We start from the raw sequence: 15,210 nt of genomic DNA on the forward strand, positions 1-15,210 counted from the left end.
TAACTTATGTGACTGGACATACAAACGCATGTTTTCATCTTTGAAAGTTTGCAACTTGAAGTTTCGTATGTAGGGGACTCACTGTATTTTGTTATAACATGTCATCTAACTGAAAATATTAAAAACATTTTTAATTAACTTAACATCTTAGAGTCATTTCATTAATTCACTCATGCTTTTATTCAGCATCTTTTTCTAAACACCTGCGCTGTACCAGCATTGAGCTAGATCCTGGAAATATGCTGGTAAACCAGAGACAAAGTCTCTGCCCTCATGGAGCACAGCAGAGTCTGGTTATGGAGATAGGAAAAGAAAAATAACTAATAAATGTATAAACTAGAAAATTAAACATTGATGAGCATCTGAAGAAAATAAGCACAGGGCTCTTATAGCACTTAGTTCATTGAAAATTTGTGTGATAAACTCATCAGTTATTTGGTGTCAAGTATGCATAACACATACACATACTCTTTCACTCTCCTAAGAAATCATTATAGTTTGCTTGAACTTTAAACAAAATTCCGTCAAATATGGCTTTTCAATTATGATAGCTTTGTTATTTTAAAAATAATACACAATCACAAGTGAGGTAAAATGGACACAACAAGAAATTTCGTTTCCATTAATAGCCTGTGACAACTGTGAACAACATGGGATACATGTGCCCTTAGGATGAAGCCTAATTCTCCAGCCTTATCTCTCACTGTTCTTCAGTAATCCTTCTCCACCCATGTTCCAGTCTTAGAGAAGTCCTTGCTACTGAACATGTTTTATTTTTTCTTGCCTTTGGCCCTCTGAATGTACCATCTCCCATATTTTCTACATTCCCTACATTTTGTCTCCTTCCCTCCCCCTACAGAGCTATCATGTCTCAATTTAGACTAGTGGTTTTCAAGATGTGGTCCCCAGAAGCATCAGTATTACCTGGTCTTGTTAGAAATGCAAATCTCAAGTTCCATCCCAGACTATGGACTCAGGCACTGTGGGGTGGGTCCCAGCAATCTGTGTTTTAACAAGCCTTGCAGGTGACTGATGTACATGCCTGCTAACATTTGAGAAATCCTGGTTTAAACTTTTTCTAGAAAGTCTTCCCAAACCCTCCACAGGCGAGTGAGTCTGTGTATATAGACTTCTTATGTGTATTTCTAACACAGGGTTGGCCAAACTATAGCTCTCCAGACCAAACCCATCCTGCAGCTTTTTTTTTTTTTTTGTAATAAGAGTCATTGGAATAAAATCACATCCATTTGCTATGTCTATGGCTCTATTGAGTTACAATTGCAGGAGGCAACAGAGGCTGTATGGCCTCCAAATCCTAATTTATTTTGTATCTGCCCCTTTGCAGAAAAGAAAAATAGGGCTGATTCCTGCTCTAATACTGTAACATAGCACTTATTACACTAAATTATCATTAGTTGTTTACTTACTATTCCTTTATTTCCAGGTACATTTCTGAATTCTGGGATGCATTCACCCTCATGGATCTTACATTCTGGTGGGGGAGGAATAGACAGTGAACAAATAAATATTATTCCCTTATTCAATAACATGATTGGAATTGTATATTGTTCACTATGGTGTCTGGCCCAGTGTCTGGTTCATAGTGGACATTCAATAAATATCTGTTTTTTTCCATTTTTTAAAATTGAAGTATAGTTAACTTACAATGTTGTGTTAGTTTCAGGTGGACAGTAAAATGATTCAGTTCAGTGAATCTTTTCCAGTATAGGTTATTACAAGATACTGAGTATCGTTCCCTATGCTATATACACTAACTCCTTCTTGTTTATCTCTTTTATATACAATTGTGTGTACATGCTAGGTAACCATAAGTTTGTTTTCTATGTCTGTGAGTCTATTTCTGTTTGGTAAATAAGTTCATTTGTATCAATTTTTTAGACTCCTCATATAAGTGATATCATATGATCCTTGTTTGACTTACTGCACTTAATATGATAATCTCTAGGGTAAATATCTATTAATTAAATGAATTGCCAAATGAATGAATGAAAAAATGCCACAGAGTAACAGGAAAGGCAGTTCTGTTTGTACATGAGAGTCAGAGTACATGTAACTGACCTGTCTTGGGATTATTTTACTCTTCCCTGTTCATAGCTAATATCCTGAGATTCTACACTCAATGAGTCTCAACCCTCATTTGGTGTTTGATTGCCACAAAAAGTGCTACATACCTCAGATAATATTAAAAAATTTAACTCAGCTTTAAAGTTTTAAAGTAATACATTCTTTTAGGAGAGGAAGCAAGGTTCATATATATATATATATATATATATATATATATATATATATGGCAAGCACAGTGAGTCGTGAGCCATTTCTGCAACTCCAGTAGTTGGGAATGATCACATTCTACCTTACTATGGTATTTTAAGATATAGGCTACAGATATGAAAAATAGTTTGGATCTTGTTTGAGTGGTTCATTATTTAAAGCACCAGGATAGCCTTATGTAAAATAATATTTATCTGTATTGAGAGAGTAGCCATTTTCCTTTATGTTGTTTACATCAAGAAGAAATTATGAAAACAACCCCACAACACTGTAAAGAAATTATACTCCAATAAAGATGAAAAAAAGAAGAAATTAATCTCAAGTCACTACCAATTATGTATTAGTCATACTGATGGTAAAAATCCTGATCCAACATATTACTTTGTTCACTGGCAAATTCTATCCAATATGATCAAGTAAGAAAGGACTTTATTTTATTCCATCTGGGGATATATGTATATGTATAGCTGATCACTTTGTTATACAGCAGAAAGGAACACAGTACTGTAAAGCAATTATACTCTAATAAAGATGTTAAAAAAAACAAATGAAAACTGCTAAAAAAGTGAATCAGGAGCTTTAAGTTAGTGACTTTCAGATGGAAATAAGAAAATCATGAACAGTTGAAGATTTCCCTGCATTTGGAGCTAATTATTAACTCTACCTATGAAGCTAGTATAGATATCCAGCCAGTGAAGGTACCAGATTATTTGTACATTAAAGTACGTATTTTGATTTGTTTTATGATTAAATAAAATTGAGGAGATATCCAATGTGTTTTCCAAGTGACCATTTCTAATTATGTGACTTGTTACTCAGCCTATTCACAGAAAAACCCCAGCAGAAAGATATACAGCCCGAAGTTTTGATATTGGACATTGAGCACAAAGTTGTGCATATAAAATGTATAACACAGTGCTTGGGAGATAGTAAACACTCAATAAGTGATGGCCATTGTTACTAACCAGAATCTAAAAATTGACTTTCGAGAGGGACATGTTTTCCGATTCAAAGATGAGAGACAACATCCCAAAGATCTCCTCTCCCTGCAAAAAAAAAAAAAAAAAAAAAAAGATTCATGGAAGGGATATCATTTGAAGTAAGTCATAAATAATAGTTAATATCTGAGAGATAGAAATGGGAGAGAGTTCAGAGAAAATGGCAGGCTACATGTACATTTCTGTTGCCCTCTCCTTCCCCTTAGAATTACTCACTGAGTGGAGCAGCATCCAAAGAAAACTGGGTCTGGAAGCAGAGAACAAGGTCTTGCCTTTGTGGAGATCCTGGCAGGAAGCACATACATAGGACTTACCTCTTATCTGGGCCTGCCCAGATCCTGGACACTACAGAGAAGATCTCTTGTTGGACCAATTAGAGCTTTGTGCTTCCTGAAAAGAAGTTGGTCCATTGAGGTCTATGGAGCACTAAGAAGAAACTAGCACCTGTCCATCCACATTTGCTGTAAGAACTTACTGGTCCCTCAGGTCCCTAAGTACCTCCCCCAATGCTGAAGAATTTGGAAGAGTTCTCTTTATCTCTTTTACTAGAAAGAATTAACCATTATAATTTATGGGAGTAGAGGGATTTTCTCCTTTGGACTCAATAGGTGGTCAAAAAACCTCAAGCTGATGTATCCCCTGCTCGGAGGGCCAGACACAGCATGTCTCCCACAAATTGTGGGATTAGAATAACTTGGGACTGAAAGTAATGGGAGAGGAATGCATTATAAAAAAAGTGCCCTTGGAATTGATGGGTAACCATTAGTAGAATGTAAAATTTCCGTAGAATCTCCAAACTGACGAGAGGAACGAGATAAAGGTAATTTGATCAAACAAGTAAAAAAAAAAGTATGGAAAAAATAAAAGAGAAAACAGCAGTGTATAATAGGGACTTCCTGGGTGGTCCAGTGGTTAAGACTCCATGCTTCCACTACAGGGAGTGTGGGTTCAATCCCTGGTCAGGGAACTAAGATCCCCGTGTGCCATGCAGCATGGCCAAAAAACCCCAATGTATAATGGATAGAGGAATTATTGAACAAATTATGCTGCACCTGTTCTTTGGAAGTTTATACAGCATTAAAGAAAATTAATAAAAACTATATAATTTGAACTGGAGGTAAAATTTCTATGAGGTATTCATGAAGAAAAAAATCAAAATGTAGAGAATTATAATGTGATCATATTTTTATAAAACAAACAATGGAAAATCTAGATGACTATAAGTTTGTGTGTGCAAATATATTTGGATTGTGTATGATTATATGAGCGTGAAGAATAATGTAGAATAATAAAGATTTCTAACATGACTTATGGGGTGAGGGTAGGAAGGGCTTATATTAACAGGAGATAATGTGAGTAAATATGCAGAAAGAGAGGGGGCTGAGGGAGCCAAGAAACATAGGAAAAGCATAATCAACAGTAATTTGATCACACAAATAAAAACAAAAATAGGCTACTGTGAAAAAAAATTCACAAAAATGGAAAAAAAATTATGCAATTAAAATAATACAAGTACATTTATGTGTACAGAAGTGGTTTTAAAGGAAAAAATTGGAATGGGCAGAGGTGTACCAGACAAATTAAAAACAAAGAAAGGCAGGAGAAGCAAAGTTGATATTAGACAAGTTAGGAATTTTAGGTTAAATAGGATAAAAAGAACACTGTGTAATAATAAAAAATAAAAGAGTAGTAAAATGCAATTCTTTATGGAAAAGAACAGTAATAAACTTATATTTTCCAAAAACACAGTAGCTGATTATATAAAGACAATTTATTAAACCACAGGAGAATTTGATTAAAAAAATTAAATTAGGATATTTGGATTCACATTTATAGACCATGACAAATCAGGTAAACAAAAAGAAGTTCAGATGGGAAGAAATTGAATAATATAATCACACTTTGTATGTGTGTGTAGGGAGAGAAAAGATAGATAGAGAGAGACAGAGAGACAGAACCTTGCATCTCACAAATAGGGGACAATTTTTTTAATATCCATGGGATATTTTTAAAATCAGTGTTCTACTTGCTGACAAAGAATAAATGAAAACATTTTAAAGTAGAGATTTTACAGATCACATCCTCTGATAGTTAATTTTATAATCTAGAAGTTCTGAAAAATCAACTACTTGGAAATTAAGAAACATTCTCTTAGATAACCCTTAGATGAAGGAGGAATTCAAAAGTGAAATTACAAATTATCTAGAGAGTTATAAAAGGAAAACTCTACATTGAAACCCATGGGACACAGGTAAAAGTATTCTCATAGAAAAATTTACATTTTAAATGGTTTTATTACTAAAGAAGAAAGACAAAAAGTATGGAAAGTTGGTATTAATCTTGAGAAATTAGACAAAACAAAGAATATGCTAAAACAAAGCAGTAGAAGGAATACATAAAAGTAGAATCTGAAGAAATGAAGTAGAAAATAACAAATAAATAAGAAAAGATAAACCTGAAAACTATTTCTTTAAAATATCAGTAATATAGATTAGGAGCTGAATTAAGCAAAAAAGGGAAGCAAAAATGAATTATATCTCCATTTTCATTTCCTTCATTAGGAAAATCCTAAAAAAAAATGGAGATATAATCTAGATACAAATGAGATTTAAATAATTATAATCAAATACTCTAAACTTTTGAAAACCTAGATTACATACATGTTTTCTAAGAAAAAAGATAAATTACCAACATTGACTCATGAATAAGCAGAAAACTTGGGATACCAATTATTGTAAAATAGATTGGAGAGGAGATTTAAAACATATCACTAAACAAGGAACCATGATTAGAGAGTTGCAAAGATTAATTTTATCCAATCTTTAGACAAGAGATAGTTCTAATTTATTTAAATTATAGACCATAAGAAAATGGGAGAAGTTTTCTAAATTCATTATAAAAAGACAATATGATATTAATATCAAAACATGATAAAAAGTGTACAAAGAAGGAAAATATAGTTCAATGATAGTTTAAATTATAGATGTAAATAAAACATTATCAGTTGGAGTTCAGCAGTGAGGTATTCATAGATAGGATTCCAGGAATATAAGAGTGAGTACAAAATCAGAAAATTTAACACATTTTATGACACATGATGTTAATGAATATAAATGAATATAGCCCTAGATGCTGAAAGTTATTTGATGAAATTCAGCAGATATTCTTAATAAACCCTGACTAAAATAAGAAAGAAAAGAAACTTTCTTAGGATATCCTGTCTTAGGATAGCATAGTTTTCACTTGTAAACAATGAGAAGCTCACTTTGACGATTATTATTTAACTTTAAAAAATACATTCTAGCAAATGCAGTAAGAAAAGAACATTACTGATTATTTAATGTTTTCTGTATATAAGTTCATTGTACCATTTTTTTTTTTTAGATTTCAGATATAAGTGACATCATATGATATTTGTCTTTCTCTTCCTGGCTTACTTCACTTAGTATGGTAATCTATAGATCCATCCATGTTGCTGTAAATGGCAGTATTTCATTCTTTTTATGGCTAAGTAATATTCCATTGCATATACATACCACATCTTCTTTATCCATTCCTCTATTGATGGAAATTTAGGTTGCTTCCATGTCTTGGCTATTGTAAATAGTGCTGCTATGAAAATTAGGGTGCATGTATTTTTTTAAATTATGGTTTCTCTTGATATACTCCCAGGAAAGGGATTGCTGGATCATATGGTAGCTCTACTTTTAGTTTTTTTAAGGAACCTCCATACTGTTCTCCATAGTGGCTATGGAGAAAAATTTACACTCCCACCAACAGTGTAGGAGGGTTCGTTTTATGCAAAAATCCTCAACAAAATACTAGCAAACCAAATCCAACAATACATTAAAAGGATCATACACTATGATCAAGTGGGATTTATCCCAGGGATGCAAGGATTTTTTACTATCCACAAGTCAATCAGTGTGATACACCACATTAACAAATTGAAGAATGAAAACCATATGATCATCTCAATAGATGCAGAAAATCTTTTGATAACATTCAACATCCATTTATGATAAAAACTCTCCAGAAAGTGGGCACAGAGGGAATCTACCCCAACATAATAAAGCCCATGTATGACAAACCCACAGCTAACATCATACCCAATGGTGAAAAGCTGAAAGTTCCTCTAAGATCAGGAACAAGACAAGTATGTCCAGTGCAAAACTTCTTAAATGACAAAGTCAGAGCAAATTCTCCTTGCTCCCATTCTCCCTACTACACTTGTGTTAAGTGCTATATTCATAAGAATTTACCAGAAATTTAACAAATAGATTAAAAAGTCATATTTTATGACTGTCATTTTCAGACTAACTCATATGTATGCATGGTCAACATTTGTGTCACTCAAGAGACAATAGACTTTGAGGGAGCTAAGGCACTATAGGAAATTCACTTGACAACAGACTTCTCTTGCCGTATTCAAAACGGAAAGCGTTCTAAACCTCATCACATGCTCCTCCACATTCCCTTACAATGTAATTTCATCCTTGTTCGTTTTAAATATTATTGAAGGGAATTGAAACTGACAAGCCTCTTTGGTAATAGTTTAGGAAACTAGATTAAACATGCATTGATTTGCAAATGAAACTTCATGCGGCACTTCAAAGTAACTCATTCAAAAATCTTAAAACTAATAAATGTGGTCCAGACATATAAATCCTCCAAATCATACATTCTATGCTTTAACATATGAAGAGATCATAGTACGGGGTATCTTACAAATAACAAAAATGAATTTTTTTTCTTATGTTAAAAATCAGGTTTGGTCATATGCTTTCACTGAGCTGAGGAGGGGAGAGAGAGTGACGGGGGACTATTCGACATAAATTGGGCATTTGTGTAACAACTATACTAATAGATTGAGGTTTTTTAGTCTTCACTCTTACACATATTTAAATAAATTACAAATACACACAATGTTTCAAAGGGATTTGAGTATTGTTTTCATAGTGACTGAATTGACTTCAGGGTATATTTTAGTCACTGGAAGAAGGTGGGTAAATATTTTAAAGTAGCAGTTCAAACTTTTATAATCCTTGTTTTATTTTTAAAAACTCTGATTTCAGATGGCTGATTCCTTTTATTAAAAAATAAGAAAAATATTGGTTATTTGTTATTGATACCTGCCCCCCCATTGGGCTGCACCCCTCAGGCTTACAAGGCCTGTACTTGCCCAGCTTCAAGACCAAAGAAACAGCCCAGTGTCGGTGACAGAAGCAAGGTCCTGGAGCGACACTGCAGAGCGTGCAGTGGATGGCAGGCAGGACAAGGTCATGGCGTCAGTCTTCACTCCCGGGGGCTGGGGGTGGTAGGGGGGAAGTTGCCAGTTATAGGGGGAATTGACTTCAGGTTGGCTCATTGGTTACCAGGGAAACCAGCAGAGGGGCACACCCCTCACCACCCCGTTGATAATCCCTCCAGGTGGAAATATTCTGATCTAAAGGTTAGAACAATCACTAGCTGGGGCCTGGGGCAAGTATGTAGGACGGTCAGTCAGGTGAGGGTGTAGGTGAAGCAGGCACTGGTTGAGCAGGGGATGTACAGAGAGCAAGAGAACAGTCATCAAGAGGGAAGAGATATGGGAACATATATATATGTATAACTGATTCACTTTGTTATAAAGCAGAAACTAACACACCATTGTAAAGCAATTATACCCCAATAAAGATGTTAAAAAAAAAAAAAGAGAACAGTCATCTTGTGTGGTCTGACCATACACTCCCCAACCTTGGCAAGATTATAATCCTCAAAAACTTTCAATTATCATTATATTTGAGTGGATCACACACTAACAATTACATTGATATCAAAATTGGCATTAGGATTCTAAAATATATACATGTGAAAATACTATGGAAGTCAGTTATACAGGAAGAAATGATATTTAATAAGTTTATATACTTGTTTATTCATTTATTTAGCAAATACAAATTAAACATTTATTAAAAAACAAATCCAGGATCCCACCAGGTGTTGGAGATACAATGATTAAACAAAACAGACTCATTTCCTGCTCTAATGAAACTTAAAATATCAGGTTAGGAAATTGACAATTATAATATAGTAAGATAATTGATAAGTTTTGAGCTAAACAAGATGAATTTTGTAGTCTCTACTGTTGAGTCCATTAAAAAAATGTTAGGCTCCTATTTTGTGTATGTCATTTTTATTAAATATTTATTATGGAGATGAGGAAAAAAGTCATTTGTGGTAGATTGCATTTTCTAAAAATGTTCACAGCAATATTTCTGGTCTCACATGCTCTTATAATCCTTGTCACACCAACAATCAGGACAAGGAGTCTATTTTCTATCCCTTTCAACTTGGAAGGGGTTGTATATGCTTTGACCAAAAGAGTATAGCAGATATGATACTACATAACTTCTAAGACTAGATCTAAAAATTATACAGCTTCTCCCTGCCTCTCTCTTAAGATATTCACCACTGGAACATAACCACCATATTGTAAGGAAGCCCAAGTTTAAATGAAGGTTGTGTGTTCATATTTCTGTTGATAGCCCCAATGGAGGTCTCAGCGGATAGCCAGTACCACCTGTGAGATGTGTGAGTGAGCAAGCCTTCAGATACCTATAGGCCTCAGTCTTTAATTTGCCTCAGCTGAGTGGAACCAAGACCAGCCATTACTTCCTGAAGGGCACATTTGTGAACAAAATAAACGCTTTAGATGTTTTAAGCCATTCAGTTCGAGATTTTTTATATTCAGAAATAGATAGTTGAAGAAAAAGTCTCTATATCTAAACTTCGGTTCATTTCAGTAAAGTAATTATTACAGTACTATATAGTAAGAAAACTACATTGGAAATTGACCACTAGTTCTTGCCTATATTTCTCTATTTCCCCAAATTCATTTCCTTTTATTCATATGCACTGTTTATATTTCCAGTCAAATATAACTTTTACCTTTTACCTTTTACTCATTCATTCCAGAGACATTTATCGAACATGTACTATGTCCTAGGCATTTTTCCTAGGTACTAGTTCTCACTGGACACACTATGCTCCTTCACAGCTCTATATCTGTTCTATCAGAATATCTTTCTTTACCTTCTCTGACATACTTCAACTCCCCTTTCCATAACCAGTTCAGATGTCACATCTACTGTGAAGCCTTTCCTCACTCCACTGGTAGTAGCTGTATCTTCGTCTTGTTTTCAGATCACTATGCATATGTCTGTTATAGCTCTTACACACAACTATGATTCTAAATTTTAGTCTAACTCCTTACTAGATCTTAAATCTTTGGAGGTCAAGAAAAATGTGTTTTTAATCTATGAATCTCCTGCACTCTGTACCACAGTATCAGCAATATATTAGTTTCATAATACATGATGGTTGAATATTGTTAAAATATATTTAAGTATTGATTAAGCACTGGCATTTTAAAAACTATTTTTAGTACTCTATGAGAGTACCATTATACACATTATAATAACAATTATGTCTTTAGCTAGTGGAAGTACTGAGCTGAGATAATCAACAAATTTCATGTATGTCACCATAAGTTGGTCAAGTAGTCATAGCTTTTGTCCACAACTAGCCTTAGATGATTTTAACAACCTGACAGAAGATTAAAGATTTTATTGTCTATTTCTATACTCCAAATATGTTTAGCTCTCAGATAGCTCTAACATAATCTCATAAGAAAGAATTTTTATTAACCTATTGAGCTGCCACATTGAGTAAAAGGCCCACTTTATGTACAACTAAGATATATTTTTCATGACGTGTTCAGAACATTTTCTGCTTAACAGGATGTTTCATCCAAATAAATTGGTGTGATTGTTAATGGTACTTTCCTTTTTAATCATAAAAGCCTTCCGTATTAGGAACTGAACTGTTATCATTTACTGAGCTACAGTTCACTGGAGCCAAGAAAGAGATAGAAGGCCTCTCTTTGATCTTTCCCATTTCAAAGCTCAAATGGAGGTACCTTATGTACTTTTTAGTTACTTACATTTTAACAGGGTTCATTAAGAAATAATGCCATAAAATCAATTATGTTAGAGTTTCAGCATTGTGAACATGACCATTACCAGATATGTAGGAAATTTGAGGGCTCTTTAGGGAAAGTTTCCTACATTATGAATGCTGCTTGGATTGACACCTCTGAGAAAGAGAAAGAAAAAGTAAATAAAATGACTAATTAGGACTTACAAAAGAGCCTAATTATGTGGAATGAATCAAATGGTGCCCTTGACAGTCAGAAAAAGTCTTTTTCTCAAAGTTCAGTCATTGCAGATGTATATTTTAACAGAACAATAAGTGGTTAATTGGGCGAAAGATTTTTTTTTTTTTTTTTTTTTTTTTTGCGGTACACGGGCCTCTCACTGCTGTGGCCTCTCCCGCTGCGGAGCACAGGCTCCGGACGCGCAGGCTCAGTGGCCATGGCTCATGGGCCCAGCCGCTCCGCGGCATGCGGGATCCTCCCGGACCGGGGCACGAACCCGTGTCCCCTGCATCGGCAGGCGGACTCTCAACCACTGCGCCACCAGGGAAGCCCTGGGTGAAAGATTTTGATGGCTCTTTCATGGTCTAGTTTCACATGTCTTAGTTATCTCAGAGATACTTTGGGAATATTATAAATAAACACAAAGCTATCTCACTGAGAAGACAGTTCTAAGAAATATGGCATTTTTCATAAGTAAAATTTTTACACAGACTGAATTTATCCCCAAGTAGTATAGGTACCCATGCACTGTGACATTAGGAACTCTGATAATGACTCTTACTGTTTCCCAAATTTGCACACTCCAATTTACTATTCTCTGGTGGCTGAATTTTTTTTAATAAGAAAGATTATTCTATTTCATTCCTGATACTAAGATTGAAAATGTGAATATTCTAGGGCAAATAAATGGATGTCTGTTGTTCTTATGAAGTTGGAAGTGGCTAATAGAATCTTTCTTTTTAGAAACCGATTGTGATAGAGTGAACCATGGACTTTGGAAAAGAAAGAGGAGCTCTTACTTATAGAAAAGTTTTCCCATTTTATCATTCTGCCTAGGACCAACTCCATCCCCAAATAACTGAAAGTTATCCATTTAAACAGTGGGTTGTATTTTATTTGTCATAGAAACATATCTAAAAATGTATTGTGCATTTCTTTGATTTATTAAAGAGAGAATACTGCACAGAATATAAACGTTCTTCAGGACCCAGAGTCATTATTTTGTTTGTCCTGAAATTATGCTAGATTGCTGTATTGTGTCATAATTCTGTTGTCTGGCTTTTAATGGCAGCCATCCCATCTCAGTGCTGCTGGTTTTAGCAGCAACTTCTCCACACTTCTCTATCCTTCATTATTTCTCATATACTCTAAGCTCTATAACTTTAGAGTCATAAAGTCCTAGGTTTCAGTTCTGAATACAATATTTAGTAGTGGTTACTTGACCTCTTTAAGTCTTGTTTGGTTGGGGGGTGGTGCTAATGGTAGTACTTCCTACAGGGACTATGGTGAGAACCTAACTAAAAATGCACATGAAGCCTAAAGCTTTTAGCTATAACTTGTTTAGCTGTCTGTGGTAGCTTAGAGACAACAAAGTATACCAAATGAAACAAAGTCTTCAAGCTTATTAAGTAAGCAACTCGAATTTTAAATATAATTTTGAAGTCATAAACATCTTTCCAGAGGGCACATCAATTCCTTTTCCCTGTCACAGAATGTTCTTAGGAAGTTAGAGGTACTTTCCACTAATATTTAAATTTAAATGGTGTTTAGGAGAGAGAGGATTATAGAAGTTGCTTGCCAGAAAAATGGGTAGAATTGTATTTTTACACAATAAAATCAAAGAATAATGTATAAGATTTCATTCAATGTATAACTATTACTTAAGATGCATCATTTGTCTCTGTAACTATAGCATAGTCACATGATGTTACCGCCTGAGTTTTGTTATTGCATTAGTATCATATACCCAACTTTGTGCTGTTTACAAAAATGAGAGGTGTACAACCAAGTGTGAGTAATATTAGGGTAGAGGGAAAAAAAATGAAGTGTGGAAGGGAACTTCTCTTGCTTTAGATATCATGGGTTTGCCCCTCCGTTTGAGTCCAAGGAAATACCCTAGGAATTTGCATTCCAAAGCATCATTTCCTAGATGAAGGACTTTGGGAACCTAAAGTGAATTTTTAAAAGGTCAGTTTTTAGTTGCTTATGGCCTGCCTTTCCTTCCTCACACAGTTATTACTGACATTCAGCATAGTCATGGAGAATATCCAATTAAGAGTCCTGCTTGGCAAGTCACCTTTAAATTCTTATGCTTTATTTGTCCCCTAGCATCTATTTGGAGTGCCACCATCTTGGAACATTGAAGGTATATGATCTTTATTATAATGGCCACTCTCCAAGGAAATAAATATTCTAAAATAAAAGGCAGACCAGTGTGACAAAAAGTATCTGGACTTCTGCCCTCCCATCAGATCACTACACATAATCTTCAGGGCTGTCTTTTCCTGACCTTTATTTTCCAGTTGGGACGTGTGAAGAACAATGGCATATTTATAACTCAATTACTTGGGGCTCTTTCAGCCTGAAGGTTCTCATACCTAATGATTTTGGCACCTTATGTGGAGTCAATTAGAGTTTGAGGGGAGGAATTGATATTGACTGAATCAGAGTTCATCTACTATGGCTTAGGAGTAAATTAGAGAATGAGTTCTACACTTTGTTCTAGGATCAGATCTTCTTGAATGGAAAGTTCCCAGGTGGTTCAGAGGGCAGCGTTGGCAGTACAATTGGATTTTGAGAGTTACACTTGACAGAATTAAAATAACTAAGGGTAACTGGCATTTTGTTAAAATATCATAGGGAATCAGAGAACCAAGGTGATGAGAAAAGTTTCTTGCTTGTTTTGAATCCTAATAAGAAAGAAGCATCTTTCTTCTAAGGCTTTCCACAGAGACCTCTTGAAAAAAATAAATGATTCCTTTCCAGACAGTGCTATTTTGTCTGAAGAGATTAGAAAATTTAAATTATGGTCTTATCTTTAAAAATATAAGATTTTGCTTTTAAGAGAGAAGAAAAGTGGTAGATATGTAGTTAGATACTGACAGCTTCTGGGCATATTCAGATGTAAGTTTTAAAGACATTTGGTTAGAAGCTCTGTCCTTAAGTCTGCTGCTATTTGATTTGACAAGATATTGACCAAAACGACTCCTGATTCATCATAATTGAATAATTGAATACGAGTAGCTCATTAAAGCAGTTAAAGCTCATTTTCTCTGAAGTCATTCTTTGTCCTTTCCTTTCATCCCCAAAGCTGATGATTATCATGAGTCCAAATCTTAGAATTATTCTACAAGTTGAATAATCTTGGCACAAATACTGCCAAGCAGCTTAGGGCCCATTTTAAACCTTCGGAGATACTATGCAGTTTAGATTGCTATTTTAACACCAAACATCATAATAGAGAATACTCATAAGATAGCAAAAATACTATTATTGAGGATTGAGTTTGCTGAAGAAATTGGAAGTAAAGAATGAAGAAATACAAGCAGAATTGACCAGAGAATATCTATTTTAAATGGGCAGTTTGTTTTAGCAATTTGGCTTTGTATATAATGCTCAGTAATTTCATGTATAACCGGAGAGTCATGCTAGTATTTTGTTATTGTTATCAGTAGAGAAGACCAAATATGCCTACTTTTATAATATTGCTTTGTGGTGTCACCATTACAAATTCCTATGGTCATTAGTTTTGTTGAATTTCCTTAGGATTAAACTGTTGTCCCCATATATATCTTGGGGAAAAAAAAATCTTCTGGCTCACTTGTTTAGAAGTAGAGAAAAATCAACAGAATATGTTCAAAGACTAGCCACAGTGGAGATACCAAAGAAATGGTACTTGAGGAACTAATTTGGGTGACAAGACACACAATCATCAAAGATGAC

This window comes from Globicephala melas, chromosome 8 (assembly GCF_963455315.2).
Source record: "Globicephala melas chromosome 8, mGloMel1.2, whole genome shotgun sequence".
Lineage (NCBI taxonomy): Eukaryota > Metazoa > Chordata > Mammalia > Artiodactyla > Delphinidae > Globicephala > Globicephala melas.